This window comes from Uloborus diversus, chromosome 10 (assembly GCF_026930045.1).
Source record: "Uloborus diversus isolate 005 chromosome 10, Udiv.v.3.1, whole genome shotgun sequence".
NCBI classification, from domain to species: Eukaryota; Metazoa; Arthropoda; class Arachnida; order Araneae; family Uloboridae; genus Uloborus; species Uloborus diversus.
The window spans coordinates 34,378,064-34,397,745 of NC_072740.1; positions in this window are offsets into that span (position 1 = coordinate 34,378,064).

Sequence of the window (19,682 nt, forward strand, 5' to 3'; positions counted from 1 at the left end):
ACATTAAAAAATCTCAAGAAAGAAAAAGTCAAATTTTAGGGGTTTTTTTTGGGGGGGGGGGATTTAGTAGCAAATGATACATTACAGTTGGTGCACATAACGGGGACACCGAATGTTTTAATGAAAAATAAACATTATGGTGTTACATTCCATGTATAACTGCACTTATTAGAGCAGCTGCTACTGAGATAAACTGAACAGACATCCGATTAAAAATATTCGAATGCAAAACAACCAAAAACTTTACCTCGGTTAGAAAGAAATGTCAGCGGTGATTTTCGGTTTTAAATATTTTTTCTGATTAGTTAAAAAGAGTCCTACAAATTTAATGTACTATCAATAATATTATATAAGTGACATCAAAAGAGGTAGCGTCTCTGGTTAAAAGTATCAAGTGCATTTTCTAGTGAAAAATACTTCCATTTTCAGAACTTGAAATATGCATTCAAATTTAGGGAGACCCATTTACCGAATTTATTACTTTATTTGACTTGTTTTTTTTTTCATTTTTGGCAAAGATTTTACGGTAGATGTCAGATGTACCACACTTCCCAGCTTTTATTTATTTTTTTTCCACGCCAGCGGCATAGGCTCTAATAGTTCTTCACGCCATAGTTTATGTGCGCAAAATTTTGATCTTACGTATTTATTTGGAAACTAAGTTTAAAAATGTATTTTACAGATTAATACAATGTCCACGATACTTTTTACGTTAGAAAAAATAGCATTATATTCAATGTATGAATGTCAGGAACATACGGATTTAAATTGATGTTATGTAACAAATTGTTTACTCATCATTATTTTGCAGTAAAACTTTTTTTTAGAAGAAAAATATAAAAATCTTTACATAAAAGTATTTTAAATGAACAAATATGAAAGTAATTTTATTTGGTGAACATGCTTCAAGTAAGTACCCAAAAGTAGACATTTAATTTTGTAAATTTTAGTTTTGTTGTAAGGAACATTGTTTTAAACGTGCTGACCTGCGGCTTAAATAAAAACCTCCCATGTCCCTTTCTCTTGATAGAGGAAAAAATCAGTTCAGTACAAATCGAGCCTAATTACTAATAGTATTGATTTTGGTACCTACTACGCTCTTAGTTCTCTCCTTGTTTGCTTTTCTACCTTTTTACATGTCCTTTCTTTTAATTTGATCGTTTGTTTCTTTTTCTTTGTGGCTAAAACCACTTGTATAAAGTCAACAAATTATTACTCAAAGCATTAATGAAGCATGGAATTAAAGTGTACCCACTGATGAAGGTCTCTTACGCAAAAATGTAATTCTGAAAACTAAACAAAATCCCTTAAATATTATTAGGAATAATCGTACAGAACGCGACAGAAGCATATTTTTCCAAAAGATAATTCACTGATTTATTTAATCATTCATTTATTTATTTTGAATTTTAACTCAGCTTAGTTAAAAAAAATATTACTTTACTTCTGTGTTCAATGGTAAACATACTACTTGTAATGTAACATTCCTTCCTCCACTATGTTTGTATTCTTAAGGGAACAAAAGACTCTATTAATACATAAACAAAGACCTTTTTTTAAAATCTCGATCAGATTTTGTTCGCTTTCTTTTTGTTTGCCACAACAGGCAGCGTTATTAAAGTGTTAACAATTAAATATTTGATTAAATATAAGTAGGGGAATGTGGGGCAAAGTGAAATGGGGAAATATTTATTATGCTTTTAGCACCAACTATCAAGTAATATTTTAACTATGTAGAAACACACGCCGTCTATTCCAGTCAAGAAAAAATTTCCTCTGAAATTCAATGAATATGATAATACAAGAAATTTTCAAAATATGACACTCATATTCTAGTGTTTTGTTGTAAGTCAGAAATTATTTTGGTATAATAACAGAGTGACCAGTAATTAACGCGCTGATGTTAAAAATTATTTTCTTGAAAACTACTGGTTCAAAAAAATTTATTTAAATTCTAAAACAATGTACAATACATGGGAATGTGTTTGATACATGTTCGACGTGTCTTTCCTCTCTAGCTATAAAATGGCGCAAACGAATAGCGAAATTCTGCATCACTCGCTGAAGAGTAAGTTTGAATGCTTTCAATAACAATTTGAATCGCAGCTTTAAGGTCGTCGATGCTCTTCAGGTTTCTAGCGCAAACATTGTCTTCAATATAATCCCACGAAAATGAATCGCAGGGGTTCAAGACAGGAGAATAGGATGCTCAATTAATTCTCATATTTTTCGGTTTTGGGTGCCCTAAAGCCAAAATCCGCTCATTTAAGCACTTTTCAATCAGATTAAGCACTTCATTGGTACGATAAGATGGTGCACCATCTTGCTTGAACCACGTGCTTTCGAAATCCAGCTTACTTTAAATTGCTGAAATCCACTGATTTCCCAAAATTTCCACATATCGTTCAGAAGTGGGTCTGTTCGTTGTCTTAAACTAAGTCGCAAACTTTCTTTGAATCACAATTGGGCTGTTGTTGTTTGAGTAATTCGTTCGAACCATGAAAATGGTCTCCGAAACGCTATATCTCGACATTTTTACTGAAAAACGAGCTGATGTGTGCATCACATGACTTCCTTTTACTCCAATTTCATGTCATTTTCTCATTGTTGGCAGTTTTAATGTGATTCAATAGTTTACTCTCTAAATATCAACAACAGTGGACAAATTGAAACCAGACTTTAAAAAAAAATTATTAAAAAAATCGCCAAATTTGTCGCCAAGTTGGCAACAAAACTTCGCGACCAAAAGACTGGTGATATATCGCCAAGTGTCCGCCAAATTATGACACCACTTGAGTTTACATCGAAATTAACAATGATTTCCAAACGAAAAGGGGCAAAAGACCCCCTTTGAAACACCCGAATGCAACCAAAAAGGGAGGTGCACAACTAGACCCCACTAGGAGTCTACGTACCAAATTTCAACTTTCTAGGACATTCCGTTCTTGAGTTATGCGACATACATACACACACACATACGCACATACATACGTACATACAGATGTCACGGGAAAACTCGTTGTAATTAACTCGGGGAACGTCAAAATGGATATTTCGGGTGTCAGTACGTTCCTAGGCATATATCCACATGTGGTCGGGTTGAAAAAAAAAATCAACATTCATTTGGGGGCGAGCAAAATGGAAATTAAGGCCGATTTTTGAGTGAAAATTTTTTCGCAAATACAATACTTCCTTTTTTGTAAAAGGAAGTAATAAACAAATCTAATGCATACCAATATTGATAAGAGTAATTTTCTCTACATATACTGAGAAGTACGAAATATTCAACTTGATATTTCACTATCGTGTTCTCCAAATATCCCCAATAGTTAGACACCATTTACCGATCTAGGTTCGAAAGCTGTTGAGTCGCCGTCGCTGTATATAAAAGCTCGATAGTCTCTTTGAAGTTAAAGTACAGTTACTTCTTTAACAGTGAAAATGAGTATCTAGTAAGATACTCTAAACTAAAATATAAGAAAATTTACATTTTATAGCACAAGTTTCAAAAAAAAAAGTGCTTACACATGTGCTGGTGTTAAAGATAACTCCTTTATCATGGATTTACGCAGTAAAAAATTTTGTGTAACCTTACTCCATAAAATCGGTGGCAGCTTATCTGCCTCCACTGCTTTGGAATAACTTAACTGATGTAACTGGAGTAAAGTTACACATCGCTTGTGGAAGGTTACGCCATGGCAATGTAACCTTAGCACCTTATTCATTTCTGCAAAAGTTTACGCCAGAATTTTCTGTGTGCTTACAGGGAGAAATTGCCTGAAAAATTACACATTAGTAAAAGTAAAGCTTTCATCTGACTTTCTTGAACGATTTATCACGTTCATGCTTTTAGCCAACCAATACACACCAATTTTTATTTATTTTAATACAAAAACAAGCATTTTTATTGCACAAAGAAAGGAAATGGCCTGAATGGGGTCCGAACACGCGACGCGAGTCTCACAGAAAATGCCGTTTTTACCTCTCGGTCACCAAGGACGGTTTCCGTTTCGCTAATAAGAGTTTACCTGCTCGGCGCCGATTCTGATCTTTACGCGTTCGCTTTGAATTCTACTGAAACCATAGTGCAAGGTTCCTCCAACAATTTGAGTTTTTAAAACAAAGATGCTACACACTTCAGAATTCCTTCAACATTATACCCATTAATACTGTGGTAACCCAGCACATTTTTTTTTTACAGTGTGCCTTTTGCGCTTGATTGTCAAGAACGTCCCAGCAACGTAAATACCATAATATACTCACGTGGCAGACAGTGCCCGTCACTAGGGCCGCTACCAGACACGAATTTTAACTCTTTCTAACACTCATGTTGAGCCTTTCACCGTCGTTTTTCTTGTTCTGAAGTGTTCTGACATTAATCGTCCTGGCTGAGTTCAAATACAATATTAGTATAAAGTGCAAAAAAACGAGTGGAAATAATTAATTTATTATGTGTTGTCTAAATATATAATAGACACGGATCATCAAATAAAGCCTCAAAAACTGAAATAACCATAATTAATTCATCTTGATAGTCAATTTGTTTCTTGGTCATTCTTCTGCGTAATTGTTTCAAATAAGACTCACTCTAAAAACAACAATTTCAAAAATGACGAAAAAGAACTCAAATTTGAAACATTCAAATATCATCAAATAATCAAATTAACAGGTGTCCTCATTTTTGAGGTATATGTGCTCATTTTTGAATATGTAATAATTTCCAAAATGAGTATTATGTACTTATTTTTGAGTATGAAATAATTCAGCACACTATTTGAAAACATGGGTACTCATATTTGAACATGGGTACTCATATTTGAACATGGGTACTCATATTTGAACATGGGTACTCATATTTGAAACGAAAGGCTTTAAGAAAATTTGAAAGCATTAATGTACTCATTTTTGAAAACTTCAATTTTCTGAGTGCTCTTTATAGTGAAATAGGGTAGACCGACCAGTGAATGAACAGTTAAGCAAAATTTCATTTTTAAAAAATCCTAGTAATTTTAAATTCTATACTATACAGATCGTGATAGCTAAAACATTTTAATTGATCTATGTAAATATCTCTAAAAAATCGCGGGAACTTAAATGGTACCGCTTCCGACTTTTTTAGGTGTTTGAAGAAAAAATGGCACAACGACCCAGTGAATGAACACCTCGAACCAGTAAATGAACACAAATTGGTCCAGTGAATGAACATGATAAATTTTGATTCAAAAAGAAACGAAGTTTCTTTGAGATCTATCTGTCAATCTATCTATATAACTATCTATATCTATTTATCTATCTATCTATTTATATAACTATCTATATCTATATAACTATCTATATCTATCTATCTATATCCATCTTTTTATATCACTATCCATCTATCAATATACCTTTCTATCTACTTTTCTATCTATCTATCTACTTATCTATCTATCTATATATTTATCTATGTATGTATCTATCTATCTACTTATCTATATATCTATTTACTTATCCATCTATCTATATACTTATCTGTCGATCTATCTATCTACTTATCTATTTATCTATCTACTTAATTTATCAATCTATCTATCTATTTATCTACTTATCTGTCCACTTATCTATCGATCTATCTACTTATCTATTTATCTATCTACTTAATTTATCTATCTATCTATCTACTTATCTGTCCACTTATCTACTTATCTATCTATCTATTTATCTATCTATCTATATATCTATCTACTTATCTGTATCTAGCTATCTATATATTTATCTATGCATGTATCTATCTATCTACTGATCTATATATGTATTTACTTATCTGTCTATCTATATACTTATCGATCGATCTATCTATCTACTTATCTATTTATCTATCTACTTAATTTATCTATCTATTTATCTATTTATCTATCTATCTGTCTGTCTACTTATCTGTCCACTTATCTACTTATCTATCTATGTATATCTATACATTCATTTATCTATCTACTTATCTATATATCTATCTACTTATCTATCTATATATCTGCTTATCTACTTATCTATCTATCTATATATCTATCTTTCTATTTATATATCGTATCTATCTATCTCTATGTCTATTCACCTATTAATCAATGTACTTATCTATTTTTCTATCTATCTCTCTATCTATCTACTTATCTGTATCTAGCTATCTATATATTTATCTATGTATGTATCTATCTATCTATCTACTTATTTATCTATCTACTTATCTATATATCTATTTACTTATCTATATATATATACTCATCTATCTATATATATACTTATCTATCGATCTATCTATCTACTTAATTTATCTATCTATCTATCTGTCTATCTACCTAACTATCTACCTATTTATCTGTCTGCACATCTAAATATCTGCCAATCTATTATCCTAATCAATCTATTTATCTATCTATCTACCTGCTTTGTTACCTGTCTATATATCTACCTACCTATTCTATCTCTATATTTATCCACCTATATATCTATTTGCCTCTAATTTTTTATATATCTATCTCTATATCTTCCTTTATCTATTTATCTATATACAAACATACATACATATCTATCTACCTATCTATTCTCTCTCTTTGTATATGTATTTCTATTTCTCTATCTCTCTATCTACCTGTCTATCTATCAAGAGAGATAAAGATATAGAAAGATAGATGTAGGTAGGTATATATAGGGTAATATACAGATAGAGATATAGATAGATAAAAGTTAAAACTCAGTAAAAAGTGCATTGTTTACAAAGACAAAAATAAAGAAATTATAAAATATATAATGAAATACATAAATAAATAAGCATCTAAAACTATCTGCATTACAAAAAAGTACGAAAATGAAAATATCTCAAAGAAACTTTAAATTTCTTTTTAAATCAAAAGAACTTTTGCCATTGTTCATTCACTGGGTTTTCGCAATTTTTCGTACCCAGTGACTGAACACCTCTCTACCTGAAAATCTACGCATTCTGCATTAACTAAAACAATTTAAATCCATAGCCTAAATATGTATACTTAATTTTTCTTTCGTAGAGTTAAAAAATAAAATTTATCGATACAAATAATATGTATCAAAATAATTGCTAGCACGAAACCAGCCTTATTATTTTGAAAGAGAGAAAGAACGATTCACGGCAGTAAAAATTTCAAATTTTTTCCAGAAAAAAAATACGCATCCAAAGTAACCAATCAGGTGTCAGATAGCTTAGAATATGAATAAAGAACGCTTTTGTAGTGAATTTATTCAGAAAAAAATTTTGGAAGCTTATTTTTTTTTTTTAAATGACGCGCTGTTCATTCACTGGGTGGTGTTCACTCACTGGTCGGTCTACCCTATAGCATCGCTAACTTTGTATAATGTCAATCTCGAAAACGTAAGCTTATTTCTATGTAGAAAGAAATTCAAGAAATTCATTTTAATAAAACAGCAAACAGTTCATGCTTGACTTTCGTCCACAATGATGTAACAAATCAAAAAACATTTTATTTGTTCGAAGTAACCTTGGAGATGACGAAGACAGCATAAACATCGAGTCTATTTCCCTGCATCGTGTCTAAAAATAATGATTCAAATAAAACCCGACAGGGGAGCTGATCATTTTATGGGAAGTGATGAGATCGTTGCCCCCGTATCTACACACCGCTCTCAATAATCTTCAAAGTGTACGTTTCTTCCAGGATGGAGTACTCAAAGAAAAAGCACTCCACGAGCGATGTAAACAACACCAAATTTCAGCAAGATAACATCCCGAAAACTCTTTCTTGTCTGTTGTCTCAGCAGGTTGCCCAGACAACGGGGGATGGGGGTGTCGATATTTGGCGCGGGATCATGTGACAGACGTTTTTATGGCCAGCCAAATGACCCCTTTCCCAGTGAGAGGGCCTCCGTTCATCTGGTCATCGATTCGCGCGCCATCCGCGCAGACGCACGCACAGACGAGGTGGATCAAATCGCAGTTTTATATTGAGTCTTTTCTTTAAAAACGAGGTCAGCTCTTTTATGACTGTGATATTAACGATGGGCTGTAAGTCTTGCCTTGATTGATGTATACATAGCATTTTATCTTTTGCATCTACCACACAGTTGTTTCTTATGCTTAGTAATCTTGTCCTCTCTAGACAGTCTTAACCTTTGATATTTCTGCAAGAGAAATGGCTCAGAATATACATATTAACGTGTGATGTTAAAAATAAAGGAAAATCCTTTTGGCGCTGCTGCAGAAAAATAAACAGATACGTAGACACTTTATATCATTTTCAGAAAAACATTGTAGTTATAAAGGATTTCTTGTTTGCTCTTTGCTTTGTAAATTATTTTGCTGAATACCAAACATTTATTTGTTTTCAAAGAAAACAATTTACAATTATTATTTTTTACTAAAATTGTTACAAGTGCCAATCAATTTGCTGATGAGTGGTGGTTGTACATTCTCTCAACTTAGAACAATCTATTTATGGAAAAATGTCTACTATGATCTAAAGTTTTACCACGTAAAAATGCTAAATCTACTTAAAGTAAATTTACATATGAGGCAGTGAGAAACAAAAGGATTTATATAAGTGGACATTTTCAAGTTTTGAGTAAAACGCGTTTAAAAATAACATCCTACGTAGGCTTTCATTGAAATTTTTTTCTAAATCATGCTGTATATCAGCAACTACTAGGGCTACTAGTACCATCTCTTACCCCAAGACAGAGGAGAGGTTCACCTACCATGTGTGCTAGTTATCTCCAAATTTTTAATTTTGCGACTTACATCCCACTGCCTCATATGAATACTGATAAGTGACTTTGAAACACTGAAAGCGTTTCAAACTATTTCTCCAATTAAGTCCTTAATGTGACCAAAGAAACTTTATTGTGAGTATCATTGTATGCATATACAACTTTCAAAATTATTATTCATTTACAAAACTAAGTTTAACACATTCGTGCAACGGAACATAAAGACGCATTGGTAAACTTCGGAATAAATAACCTGTTAGAGTGAAAGCAAAGTCACAGGCACATAAACTGTATTAACTAAGATCCGTAATGAATGTTTCCTCACTAAATTTTGCAGTCAAAGCTATCGTGGTGTTTGTAGTTTCAAAGTGTGTTTTTGAAACATAAATAAATTTTTAAACTTCATATAAGTATTATACGTTTAAGAATCAGTTCGTATACAACAGCTGACTTTCAAAAGTTTAAGTTCGTTGACAATTTTGAATGAATAATCAAACTTTGTCCTGATTTCTGTTATTAAGTCCATTGCAGTTAAATACGAGCTCCTTGCTCTTTATGAATAGCTCACATTTTAACATTTTATGAAATCTTTTGTAAACAAAGCTTCGGTAACATCATCTTTCAGTCATAAAGTTAATTCTTGTCACAGCTCACAGTTCTCCCACAGAAATTAAACATTAAGAATAAAGAACGAAGATGAACTTAAGAGTATTGGGGGGGGGGGGCTGAGAACATGAATTGTGTTCGAAGATCTCAAACCAACACGAATTTCATGAATGATCTCCAAACAGATCTGCCGAACCAATGTGAATCACGTGAATCAAACTAGGCTGAGGAATGGCATCCATTGTGTGAGGATCTTACATGACCTTATATTACTTGACCTTATATTTGCAAATATTTTTTATTACAAATTTACATAAATTAAGAAATACAGTCGAACTCACTTATAACGAGTGTGAAAGGACTTGATATTTGCTCGTTGTAACCGAGTGCTCGTAAAAAGCAAGTTCGAGGAAAAAACCATAAAAACTGATTTATACTTGCTGTGTGCTTTAATTTCTTTCCAGTAACGAAGAAGTTGGTTCATATGCTTTGAACTAATGTTTTGTCTCTTTGTTGTGTTATCGTTTTCGAAAAATCGCTTCAAATGCTTTTCTTCCCACCAAAAATTAAAAACAAGGGCCTTCATCAACTGTTTTCAGAATTGATGACTCATGACACTATTTTGATTCACAACGAAATGTTAAAGGAATTTCCAAGAAAGGATAAGCTGAGCAGGAAGTCAATAGAAATCGTATGAAGCACAAATATATTTCTCGCTTTAAGCGAGATCTTCGCGTTAAAAGCGAGTTATACTCCCAGACTTAACATTGTACCAACCATATCATTCTGATATCCTCGTTAAATCCGGGTTCTCGTTAAATCAGGGCTCGTTCTAAGCGAGTTCAACTGTAGTTTCATATTTTTTTTCCTTCTCTGAAAAAGGTTTTATTCATATTTTGATCACAAAAGAAATGTAATTTAAATGATAAAAAAAGGTAACTGAACGTTACAAATGGTCATAATCACAGTTCTGGTATTACTAGAATTGAACAAATACCTTTGTGCTTGAAAAGTAAGAGAATATGAAACAACGTATAAAGGCTCAACTCATCAGGAAAACTGCATATACGTAATTCAGGTTACAAGGAACCCTTTTTTCAAGGCAAAAGGAGTAAGCTTATAGAGGAAAATATTTTTTGTTTATTGCTTAGTATATTCAGAAATTCAATTTTCAGCTTTTATGAGGCTGCATTGGAGTTGCATCGTTAAAATACGTATAAATCATCTAATACGAACGAAAATGCTCATTAAATAACAGCTTCTTTGCTGAGTAAAAATCTACGTTTTTGGATAATTTACGAACATTTTTTATATCGCTCTCACTGCTTTAGTACCAAAGTCAAACCAAAAGCTCGTCAATAAGCATTTACACAATGAGCTTGCAGTATCTGTTAGACTAGAAACACTCTCTCTTTTGTTCCAAGTTTTCCCAATGAAAGTATTTTATAAACTTAAACAAAAAAAAAAAAAAAAAATAGTGGAACTGTATTTTTTATTTACTTTAAAAAACTGTTTATGTTACGTAACAAAAATAACATCTGAAGAATAAAGAGCATTAACGCGTTCACTGCCATGAACATCATCGATAGGCCTCAAAAGTTTTCTTTTTCTGTGTCACGAGCTTCACCCGTGGGTCAAGGGTTTATTTCTACACAATGCGGAACGAAAACTTTTGACTCTTCAGAAATGAATTTACGTGAGCATATGGTACTCTGGGTAACTTTTCTTGAAAAAAAAAAAAAAAAAACATGAACGCCATTTTCTAGCAGCTCGCCGAAGCGGATATTTAAGGGTTTTTTGCGGTTGGTAAAAATTATTTGTTCGATTTATATCGAAATGTACAAACTGCTCTGAATTAAACCACATGATTCAGGAGGAAAGAAATACAGTAAAAGCTTTTCATTGCAAGTTAATAAAACTTAGAAAGTATCGTAAGACAAAATTAAATCTTGATTCACTCCTGACGAATGCAGTTAAATCTCAGTGAAAGACAGGTGTTACAAAAATTACCTGACAAGATTCAAAGAAAGATATTTAAGCACATTTATAGAAATCTTGCAAAAAGAGAAAAGCAAATTTTAAGTTTAAATTCTAATTTTTTCTTAATCAAATTTGTATACATTTGCGATCATTTACGCTACAGATTTATTCATTATACGTGATAGATCTGTTGTATACAAACGATAAAAAAGATTTTGAAGCAGAAATAAACTGTTTTACAAGAAAAAGAAATTAATTAAATAAAATGATAAGTACCGGATATAAAATAAAGTAACAAATTTCATATATATATATATATATATATATATATATATATATATATATATAATAAAATGACAAACTTCAGATATATAAAATAAAAAGAAATTTTGAATACTAACGTTAAGAAAACCTCTAATTCTAATTTTCTTAAATGCTTTTGTTTTAACTTTATGACAATTAAATCAATTAGTCCAGCAAATTGATGCATTTGCTCTAGCTTTTGTATTTGTTATAGAGAAAAAAATTATTCAAATTTACCGAGTGCTATTTTGCTTTGCTCATCAATGGATGAGTATATTAATTTTTCCTCAAATACGTACAACGTAAGTAACTCGAATATTTCATGCTTCCTTCCCCTATTCTGTCAAGTCTTGTACGGGCATTACTCTATCACTCAAGCCATAATTCAATATTTAGTGAGTTGCACGCACTTTGAATAAAAGAAACACACTATAACATACAAGTTCTACACTTGAAGAGCACTTATGTGCAATGAAGCAAAACAAAAATGCACTTTTGAAGTAGGGGAACATGGGGGAAAGTGAAAAGGTGAAATATTTTCTCTGCTTTTATCTCACCTATCTGGTTTCGTTTTAACTATGTATTACCATATGTAGTCTATTCCAGTCAAGAAAAAAATGCCACCGAAGATTAAAGCATTTGGTGATGCTGGCAATTTTTAAAAATTGATAATCAAATTGTAATATTTTGTTGTAAATCACAAATTATTTTTGTTACTATAAAATTATAAAGTTATTGTTCTTAACATTTTAAATATTAACATAGACCTCCTAATATTCAATGCAGTATTAATTTAATTAATATTAAGCTTATTTTTATTTTAAATAAATTGTACAATTAGTCAAGTACATACGGGGTAAAGTGAAATAGTTTGTTTTATTTCTCACTCAATCATTTAATATAAATCACTAAACATTTCATATATTAATTAATTCATTTACATTCCTTCATTTAGTAATTTACTTATTTATTCATTCATTCACTTATTTTCTTATTCATTCTTTCTTTTACTCGCTCATTTATTTTTCTTCATATATTAATCGATTTTTTTCATTTTATTATTCATTTATTCATTCAATCCTTTAATTTACTAATTCTTTCGAACAAAAATATGTTTTATAATCGAATAAAAAATATTTCATTAGACAAATACTTTATTTTTCACTTTACAACATGGAAAAAAAAGTGAAAATTTTCCATTTTTTTTTAAGACTCAAATTTACTGCCAAAAATAAAAAATACTGCTTCGATGCAAGTTGTATTATAAAATAGAGTGTTCTTTCTTTTGTTCTGTAATTTTCAAAACCAATTTTCAATTTGTTCATTTTGAAAAAGATCAGTCATCTTAACCATTTCACATTTCCCCACATTTCCCTACTTACAACGAAAAATAGAAATCCCACGACTACTTAAGTTGCACCAATCAGCAAGAAGCATAAACGAAATATTTCAGGGATACCCACGTAATGTTACGGAGAGGGCTCATCCAAGCTATTATCATTATACCATCTGCAATTATCGTTAGTGTTTATCTATTCAAATATTCATAACATTTTTCTTGGTAGTGCAGAAACTAGAAAAAATAACATAGCATATCGACAACACAATTAAGTAATCTGTTTATGAGAAACCAATTCAGCTGAAGTAGTCTGCAGACACTGGCCTCATATTTACTGGCATAATAGTGTTTATTGAACAGATCATATCCACATCGACTAAAGTTGTGTTTTTTAAATATTAATTACAATAAATGTAATCTGTTTGCATAATTCACTCCATTAAGTAGAAGGTATGAAACATAAAACTTTAAATTCATTGAAGCATTTTTTTGTATTAAGGTTGAAGTATATGATTTAGCTCTAAGTAGCTAATAAGCAAAGAGAACAAAACTTTAAAACGGCATCATCTGCTGCATGCTAGAACGCGACAAAACAGGTGCAAACTTTTTTACTTTATTTGAAGTTCTAACATTGTAATGAAACATTACCAAATTAAGAAAAAGCCATGCTTGTCTAAAATTTCGCCAAGGACAATTACACAAAAATAATGTTTCTCAAGCAAAGGAAAATAAAAGTGAGGGAATTCTTTTAATCTAGTCCTCCTTAGAAAAAGGGGAAAATATTTTTAAATTGGTTGCACCGTGCGACTGATCTCTCAGTTTGGACCTAGGTGTGCTTCCCCATTCTGTCATACGTTCCCGACCATTGTTTACTCAGTGAAAAATGAGTTATTATTTCCCTGAGCAACGTCAAAACTGGAAAAGAGGGAAAAACACAGAGTGTACTGTTTCTGCGGTTGAAGTAATCGATCCGGTGTAAATGACGTAATCGGCAAACAAGTTCCTTCAATGTCTTGATCCCGACTTTTATAAATATGTCAACGTGACATCGATCACTCTTGGAAATGATCCATTTTACGATCGATTTATGCTAGAAGTAAATAGCTTCGCTATCGATTTGTCCAATAACCAGCTAAATGATCGAGTAATCAAAGGCATCCTGACGCCACTACCCCCGCCAATGACATTTTATTTGTACGATGCCTTCCTTTTCTCAATGGATTGTTTCAACAGCGTAAAGCTTACGTTCACATTCGTTTGTTTTAAAGTTAATTGGCAAATCCATTATTGCTAACTGATTTTTTTTTTTTTTTTGTAAATACAGTTGAACCTTGATTATCCGAAATTCTTTTAACCGGAACTTCGTTTAACCAATGACAGCTTTTCTTTAATTAAATTTTATTAACTTTACCAATGACAGCTTTTCTTTAATTAAATTTTATTAACTTTAGTAAGTAAATAATTGTTCAAGCTATTTTCACAAATAAAACATTTTCAATCATATAATTGCCCTTAATTAGTGGAATATTATACTTTTGCTTTTATTTTTCACACTAGAAAATCGCCCGTCGATGTATGACGGGTGAAAATTGCATCTGCATTTGAACGAAGCAATTGCCTGTTTAATGATAATTTGATAGTTGAAATTTTAACCCCAACTCCAGTGAATTAACCCTAACTCCAGTAGATAGCGTTAATTCTTGACCACTTTTTCGTTTCTTTATCTTCCTAAAATTTCAGTCTTACCAGCAAAACAGTTAAGTTACCTTGTCAAAATAAAGTATTTTCCCAGCATGTCAAACTTTACCAAAAAATATTATCAAATTATTATGCTATGGCGCGAGTTTCATTGTTGATGACGTCAGAGCGTTACTCAATCGGTGAATTCGCTATATTCTATATACTATATGAGGATATTTGAATATAAGGAACCATTTTATAAGGTGTCCGACACGACCTTGGCACAAATTTAAAATTCATAGAAAAGCATTCAACAGTTTGTCATTTTAATATGAGTTTTACGCCATAATACTTCACATGTTCAACAATTCGTTATGCCATCGTAGAAAATGAAAAAAGAAAAAGAAAAGAAAAAGTAATTATAGGTAATCGCTGTATCGTCAGAGTAAGAAAACAAACATAAGTCATGAGAGGTGTTAATGATTTTATTAAACAAAAATTAATACCTTTCATTACAAGAGTTCAATATGTGTGTACCATTTGTGAACATGGGATGAACTTGAATACCGTTTAGATGTGGTTCGAGCAACATACGCGTGTTGAAACCAGTGCAAATTTCACTGTAAATTACATTGTTTTTTCTTTATGAACTGTAATTTTCAAGGAAAAAAAAATCCATTTTGTTCATTTCGGAAAAAGTAAGTTTTCTCCACTATTCCACGTTGCCCAACATTCCCCTATATCAACAGAATCAACTATCACAGAACTTTTAAGGGTTTAAAAATCCCTAAGAATCTCATTAAGGGAAATGTAATTAAGTTTTGCTTCTTTAAGCAATTTCACTATAATAAAGTCAACTGTTGTTGAATTTTGACGTAGATTCAAATTTACTTTTTGAATAGTTTTCACTTTTAACCGAAAAAAGGTCAGAAAAGTCAATTGCATGAAAAGCAAGAACATGGAAGCTTTGTAAGAATAGAAACTTGCTAAAAAGTAACATCCATTGTTACCTCATTTTTACGAAATAAAAGTTTACGGATGAGAAAATCTATGAGTATCATATTATTTTCCTTTTTCCTCTTTTTTCCACCAATCATTTCAGGATTCAAGAATTAGCTAGATGAAAGAAAAAATATGAAAAAAACAGCGTTAAAATTATCTATTTAAAAACACGAATATAAAAGCTAAGTTTTGACGATACATCAGAAACCTTAGAAAATGACCTTTAAAAGGAGAAAGTCAAACAAGATTTGAGATCTAATAATAACTTCGGTTACAATGATTTTACGCTCTGGAAACTTAAAAAGGAAATGAAACCGTAAAACTGTTTACAGATTTATTTGGAAATAACGCAAGATTGTCAAACTTTTTCCGGGCGAACGAGTTCCGGGCAATTGTATTTCCTGCAACAAATCTCATGCAAGTTTAGCTAGAGAAATTTCCTGTTACAAAACGCATGATTTTGAGTATAAAGTTACATTCAAAGATTAATTATATGAAAGTTTAAGTTTTGTTGATAAGACATGGTACAAGCAAATAATTAAACTTAATCATTACAAATAACACTTGACGAAGAATTTATGCATTAAGCTATGCAAAAAGTAACTTTGATTAATAGCTCTTGCACTAGTATACAAGTTTTATTACATACGTATGCTACATACTTCAAGTTAAACTTCAAAATGAATGAATTGAACATTTGAGTTTTGTTGCCAAAAAGATGCATGCACATATTTGAAAGCAAATCGTTTGCCTTTGATAAATTGTGATGAACAAAGGATAAAACGGTATTTAAAGTTAATCGTTTGTTTGTTAAAATAGGTCTCGGTCGAAGTGATGAACATTTGTCACACGGCATGAGTTTTTTTTTTTTTTTTTTTCCTAGCCGAGAAATGACGCAATATTTGAGGAATCCCATGCAATAGGGAAGTTGCAACCTATTAAATGTTCATATTTTGGCTATTGGATATTGTTAATTGACCCTCAAAATTAAAAAAAATCACCATCGCCGAATTTTAAAACACCGTGGTTGATTTTTAATGAATTTTTAAAAATCCACGCGCAAAAGTGCGCTCTTCTGAAACGTCACGAGCCTACGTCACAGGGCGCGAATGGGCAGCCTTCCGCCGAAGATCCCTTGTTTTCGCTAGGGACATTTTGAGCGCGCTGATATTTTTATTTTATAGAAATTCAATAATCCTTTTGAACACACTATGGAGGCCGGATTCGTTAAAGCACAATCTAAATAATCTTCCTCCAGTACATCAATGATGATATTCGAATATTTCCGAGAGGGATGAGAGGTTTAATGTTCCAGAAACGCGAGGAGTTAAATGCGAGGAGATAAGCCTTTTACGTTTCGTCTTCGAAGTCGAATGCGTGACCTTCCGCTTCTCCCCTATCGGAAGAGCGCATGACGTCACTTCCTATGTCATTTGACGTCACAAGCGCTTAAACTTTAAAAATTAATTTGAAAAAAACTACTCATCGTATCGCAAAATTTTTTTCACCTATGATGTTCATACATGTTACTCTATCATATAAAAATAAAATTGAAAAATCGAAAACTTCCCTATTACAGGAGCTGATTTTTAGCGATTGCTCTCGTTGTTTTGATCGGAAATTTTACATTTGTCTTTCTTTTTCATACATACCCGAGTGTTAAACATACACTACTTTGCATTGCTTTCATTTTTGAGGTAGCCCGTGCAATGTCAGATAAAGCAGCTAGTCTACATAAGAATCTGCGCGATTTCTGTCTGAAGCCTCATCTTTTCAAGAACAACTGGGAACTGAGAGTTGAACGAGGTACTGAAAAGAACTCATTCTGCTCATCTTCAAACGACTTTGATGAGCAGAGGTTACTATTAAATTGTCAATCAACATTGTTTAATTTTTAACATTGTTTCAGCTAATTTGGTCATCAAAGTACACGGCCTAAAGGCGAGTTGGCAAGCAAAACCATCTAAAAGCAGAGCCCTCTAATGAACATTATATTTCATAACATAGGAACGTAATTTCATTCAATTTGAACATTAGTGTGTTATTATAAATGTTAAAGGCCTAAAGGGATTTAATATTTTCTTAAAATTTAGCACAAACAACCAGTAAAAATGTTTACAACACTCTTGTATCGAAAAGGATACCTATTTCAATGGAAATATTCCGAAAACGCCGACTTTCAAGAAACCTTTACAATCTTTACAAACGGTTAATAACCTAAAAATATTTAGTGTAACCTTGCAGTGACTTATTTCGCAAGAAGCCATATAAGTTATAAACTGCTGTATGCTCAAAATGATTTCAAGTATCACGGTATCTTCTATTATAAGGCACATTTAATGCGATGGATATATGAAAGATTATTTTCATGAAATATAACTTTATTCATTCAAATAGGTTAGCGGTAATATTATTTACTGGGAAAATAGGATTTCCGAACAAATTTGGATGCGAGCAAACTTTCGAAATATTTCTGAAAAGTGATAAAAGCGGTTGCTTTAGAATATTATTTTTGCATTTGTATGGTTTCATAGCTGTCTCACCTTTTAAATGTTCTAAAAAAAACTTTTTTCTCAGTTTAAGTTGTCATGATATGCATGAAAATCTAAAAAGTAGTCTGAAAAGTTTTAGAATATAACTAATTACACTGAAAAATTGAAAAAACGTTTACGAATGGTACTTAATTACATGTTGAAAATTCAGGAAAATTTTGAAGTAATTATTAGGGTAAAATTGAATGTTTAACAGAAAAATTTTACAGTAAATTTAACTAGAAAAAGGAGAAGCATATAATTCCCCATTTTCGCTCTTCCGTCAAATTCTATTCCGTACAGGGGTTAGCACACCGTACTGCTATTTGATTTAACGCAGGTTCTAACCCCACGGCCTATATCTCGATCTTTTTACTAAGTGCAACTAGCCGCAGCGTTCTCGTTTCTCTACCCTAAAGTTTACGTGTTGTGTTTAATAATTTAGGGTATCTTTGAACCAATGTGAGTTAACTTAACACAGCTTCAAATTGTTTTGTAGAGTCAGTGGCATAGCCAAGAGGGGGATAGAGGGAGCATCACTCCTCTCCAATCCCCATGAAAAAACAAAATTATTTGCATGAACACACATGTAAAGGTCTAAAATTGTGCTTTTCGGCCCTTAATTTCGAAAAATTTCACATGACCCCCCCCCCCCCTCCATGAAAAATTTCTCGCTGCGCCACTGTGTACAAGTTGACTTTAAAATAGACTCCAGATGACTAAATGTTTCTTCCTTGCTGGGGCACAATGTATGTTTCTTTGTTCGTATCTTTTTTTTTTCTATATTACTAATTTAGTTAAAAAATGATAAGTTTTATCTAAATCATTTATTACTCTACTTATTACTATCGAAGTAGTAAGATTCTTAAAAGCTTCATTTGCAGAAAATTGCTTTAAATGTGTAAAAGTCGCTATTTCTCAATGAATGCAGCTTTAAAAAATGCTAACCTGGTTAAATCTTCTTGTAGGATCATTAAGCACAATAAATGCATGCATACTTATAAGATGTTCGACCTGTTTTTAAAAAGTCCAACAAGGATTTTTTCTAACGTAACATTGTTTGCTACTGATCCACAACCGACTGCGACTCCAGGAATTTTAGAGCTTTCGACTCCGACTCCTTTACCTCAAAATCAGTTCGCCTCCGACTCCGCAGCTATGACACTTTACGGAATCGGAGGGAAAATGACTGACTGCGACTCTTGGAATCTGAAAGTCTTCGCCTCCCGACTGCGACTCCTTTACTCCAAAATCAGTCCGCCTCCGACTCCGCAGCTATGACACATTACAGAATCGGAGGGAAAATGACTGACTGCGACTCTTGGAATCTGAAAGTCTTCTACTCCCCACTCCTTTACCCCAAAATCAGTCTGACTCGGACTCTTTAGCCCAGGTTTTTTCTTCCTATGAAGCATAATAAGTTGAGAAGTAAATAAATACCTTCGCGCTGAGAAATAACAGGAAATATCCACAGTTTTTTATAGCACAAATCAACAGACTACTGAATACAC